The sequence below is a fragment of the Corvus brachyrhynchos genome, unplaced genomic scaffold (genome assembly GCF_000691975.1).
Source record: "Corvus brachyrhynchos isolate BGI_N302 unplaced genomic scaffold, ASM69197v1 scaffold245, whole genome shotgun sequence".
NCBI lineage: Eukaryota > Metazoa > Chordata > Aves > Passeriformes > Corvidae > Corvus > Corvus brachyrhynchos.
Genome location: NW_008238988.1, coordinates 7,081,517 through 7,086,242, shown reverse-complemented (window position 1 = coordinate 7,086,242; position 4,726 = coordinate 7,081,517).

The following is a 4,726-nucleotide window of genomic DNA, read 5'->3' as shown; positions in this document are numbered from 1 at the left end:
ACCCCTGCTCTGCTCCCAGCTCCCCCGTCCCATCCCATCCCATCCCATCCCATCCCATCCCATCCCGTCCCATCCCATCCCATCTCCCCCCGTCCCACCCCATCTCCCCTATCCCATTTCCCCCATCCCTGCTCTCCCATCCCATTTCCCCCATCCCAGTTCCAGCACCGCTGCTTTGGGATGAGTCGATGCCATCTCCGACCTCTCCCGCTCCACCACGGCTGCATCGTTTACAAACCAGCAGCAAAATAATTCCAGGAGCTCCAGAGGGATTTATTTTCTCTTCCTCTCGCATGCAGACATCTTGCACCGAGTCCTTCTCACCTGTGAGGAAAATCCCTGTTCCGTTCCAGCACAAGGCATTTTTAAGTTTAATTCTGTGTATTCTCCCGGGGGTTGGCAGGGAACACCCCAGGTCCCACCAGGGCTCTGCTGTTGCTCCCAGGAATTCTCTGCTCATCCCAACATTTACATTTCAGCTCCGCCACAGCTGCTCTGGGGACCCTGTGCTGGGGCCTGCCCACCCTCCCAGCCAGCAATTCCCAATTCCCAACCCCCCACCCACCCCTCCCCTCTGGCACTGGGAAGCCATTCCCTGGCTCCTGTCCCTCCAGGCCTTGTCCCCAGTCCCTCTCCAGCTCTCCTGGAGCCCCTTTAGGCCCTGCAAGGGGCTCGGAGCTCTCCCTGGAGCCTTCCCTTCTCCAGGTGAATATTCCCAGCTCTCCCAGCCTGGCTCCAGAGCAGCTCCAGCCCTGGGAGCAGCTCCATGGATTCCTCTGGAGGAGGAGATGGAACTTTTCATTTGGACTTTTATACTTTTGTGGCAAGAGGAAAAATCTCCTATTCTCTAAGCACAATCTTCCTCTCAAAAACTTCCCCCTTTGATCAGGTTCTCTGTTGAGTGTGGCTCTTTCCTTCTGAGTAATTAAAAGATATGACCTTTGCTAATTAAATTTAATAATTAAAAAGTAATTCTGAAAGCAGATTCCTCAAATAAGGTTATTTATTTCTTTTCTTTCTGCAGAATAAAAGAAGTTTTCTATCATCAGATCCTCACTGAAGGTGATTATGGGGGGGGAATGCTCCCCTCTCATTCCAAGAGGGGAATTATCCCTAATCCTGGTTTCTGTCACCTCCCCGGCCCCAGGCCGTGCCATGGGCAGCCAGGACAGGCATGGGCAGGCCCGGTCACCCACGTGCCACCTCTGCACCCCTTCTGTCCCCCTGCCCTGCCATGTCCCCATCCCAAATCGCCCCTTTCCATCCCTTGGGTACTCCTGGAACATCCCAGAGTAAATCCCGTGCAATCCCACGGTATTCCCCTCACATCCCGCAGCGTGTCCATGCCCCAGGGCTGTCCCAGAGCACCTCTGGGGTCCTGCAGGCCCGCCCAGCTCCCTCCCAGGGTGTCCCCAAGGTGCAGGGGACACCGAGCTCAGCCCCACCCGCTCCCCTCGCCCGTCATTCCCCAGGGACGCCGCAGCTCCCAGCCCTGCCCTGGCACCACTGATGCCATGAAGACTTTTTTGCCTTTTCTTTTATACCCCTGTTATACCTTTTTACAACCTCTGTATTCTCAGTGCTCTTTGCCTCCACTCTTGGACTTGTTTGTTCAGCCAGGAGACTCAACATCTCAGAAGCTTCGTAGCCAGGGATCAGTGTGCCCCAGAGCCCAAGGTCCTCTCCAGAACACATTCTGTAACCTGAGATAGAACCATCCAGGGGAAGGCTCCTTGGGGAGGGGGGCTCACTCGAGCCTCTCATTGGGGAACCTTTGATAGATCTGCTAATTAGTAACACCTCTAATGACATACCCAATCTTTGGGGGACACTGGGCGGGGTGCATCTCGGTGCATATGACCTGGACGTGTGCACCTGAGGATCCTTAAAATAAATACCAAGGTAAAATCCCTTTTTCCTTTCTAACCGTGTCTGACTCTTGATTTTAAGACCAGGAAAAGGCATCCCCACCACAGCCCCTGGAATTCTCCCCCCCACCCTCCGCAGTCCCACCAGGGCTTTCCCAGGCTGAGCTCCCCCAGAGCTGCTGTCACAGTGATGCTGACACGGAGCAGGGCCCAGAGCTGGCTCCACGTGTCCCAGATTACCCCTGTGTCATCTCCAGCACCTCCAGGCCATATTAAAATGCTTTTTTCCCCCCCTATTTTCTCCCTCTCCTTCTCTTCCTCCTGCAGGAAATTCAGGATGGCACCGTGCGACAAGCTCTGTCACTTCGAATTAAAGCAGCCGGGCTGGGGTTATCTGCAATCACGTGGGAGCTGATAAAATGTGATATCCCTGGGAAGGCAGGGGCCATCGGGAAGCAGAGAGGGACACAGCCGGAGAACCGGACACTTCCCGGGATTAGCTGTGGACTCTCCACCTACAGCCTCCCAACAGCTTCTTGGGAACAACAAAAATCAGGTTTTGTTGTTTGTTTTGTTGGCTTCAAATACTCCCAGAGCCCTGTGGGGTCAGGGTTTGGGGTCCCTGGGCAGGAGTGTTGGGGTCGGGGGGCTGTGGGGTCCTGCCAGCCCCAATTCCACCTGCCAGAGCCAGGGTGGGCACCATGTTTGGATCATTAGGGAGTCACTGCCAGCCTTGCTGAGGATTTGGGATGGTCATGGGAATGGGAATGGGGCATCCAAACCTTTCCCACGCACCTAGGGAGTTGCTCATCCAAAATTTTGGATGGATTTGTAAAACTCATCTTAAAGCCGTAAATGAAATCTTCCACTATCCCAGGCTGCTCCAAGATCTGTCCAGCCTGGCCTGGAACACTTCCAGGGATGGGCACTTCCAGGATGGATTCATCCTGTCAGAGGATGAGTGTTTCAAACGCTGCAGTGATTCCTGGTGACTGGAGGAACTCTGGCAAACGTTCCTTCCCTTCCCCAGCATCTCCATCCTCCCCGTGCTGACGCAGGAACACGAAGCATTCCCTGCTCAGGATGATGGGAATCCCCTCACATGCCACGGCCGAGGTGGGCACGGGGCTGGGGGTCCCGCCGAGGCTCCAAGGTCTCCAGCAGGAGCATCCCGTGGGGCCATCCCAGCCCTCCTGGCATGTGCAGGGTCACCTCTGGCCTGGCACAGCAAACCAGTGTCCTCCCAGTGCCCCTCCTGTCCCCGGCGCTGTCCTGCACCCTCGGGCACGGCAGGCCCATGGGAGGGATTTTGGGGAGGAAGGATGGGAGAGGTGCCCTCTCCCAGGAGCCAAGGAGAGGCTCTGCAGGGACCATCCTGCTCCCCTGCCACCCCTCCTCTCCTTCCTGTTCCCATTCCCTTTCCCACTCCCATTCCCATTCCCACTCCCATTCCCATTCCATATCCTGTTCCCATTCCCGTTCCCACCCTGCCAGTGAGCAGGACCCAAATCCAGCCCCCTGGGTCTGGCCACATCCAGCCTCCCTCTCCCAGGATTTCACCACCCTTCACTCCATCCATTATTTTCTCTGCTTTCTCCCTGTGCTGGGTGAGGACTTGGGAGGAAAAGTCGGCCTGTGTTTGCTCCTAGCTGGGCACCAGCCTGAGCTGAATTAGTTTAATCTGAATCACCACAAACCCCTGGGGAAATCCAGGGGAAATGTATAAATTATTATCTCCAGCTCTCTGAATTAATCTGCACAAATGAGTAAAGCACTTTTTCATTTAGGATTTCAAGTGAGCAGGAAGACAGAGAAAACTCAGCACGCACCTCGTGCCTGCACCGGCACAGCTCCAAACATTCCCTTGGAATTCCAGGGCCGTGTGGGGATGGAGCTCCAATGGAAGTAGAAACAACTGGCACAGGGTGCCCAGAGCAGCTGTGGCTGCCCCTGCATCTCTGGCAGTGTCCAAGGCCAGGCTGGACACTGGGGCTTGGAGCACCCTGGGAGAGTGGGAGGTGTCTCTGGAATGAGTTGGGATTTATGGTCCCTTCACACCCAAACCATCCCAGGATTCTGGGACTCTTTTGAGATTCACTTCCCCTTTCTCTGTGCAACCAGGAGAAGCAGATCCCAACCTATTCCCAACCTCTGCCTGCCCAGGGAAAGGCTCTTGGACACCAGAACCCCTTCACTGATAACACTCCCTCATTCATCCATAACCTGGCAGGGAGGAGGAGGAGGAGATGAGCCAGAAACCCAGCTGAGGGCTGGAAGAGCCAGTGGAGCTCCTTATGGAAACAGGGATCTGAGGAAGGAGTTCCCGGGGCTCTCAGGGGCTCCCTGGAGCTGTGCCGAGGGCAGGGAGAGCCCCAATTCCACCTGGGAGAGCCCCAATTCCCGAAGTGTGACCTGCAGGGAATTGAGGGATGGGACAGGACAGGAGGAAACAGCCTCAGGTTGCACCAGGGGAAGTTTAGATTGGATATCAGGGAAAATTCTTTCCTGGAAAGGGCTGTCCAGCCTGGCACAGCTGCCCAGGGCAGGGGTGGAGTCCCCATCCCTGCAGGGATTTCGAAGCCCTGTGGATGTGGCACCTGGGGACATGGGACAGTGTGGCCCTGGCAGTGCTGGGGGAGGGGCTGGACTCCATCTCAGAGGGCTTTTCCAACCTCAACAATTCCATGATTCCATGATGGGGTGCCTGCCATCCGTGCCCATGGACCGAAGGGGGAAGTGCAGTGTGGTTTGGATTAATTGAACCCACATCAGCGGGAATTTCCCCATGGAAAGGGTGCTTAGGCCTTGGAATTGCCCAGGGAGGTTTGGAGTGCCCATCCCTGGAGGTGTCCCAGGAA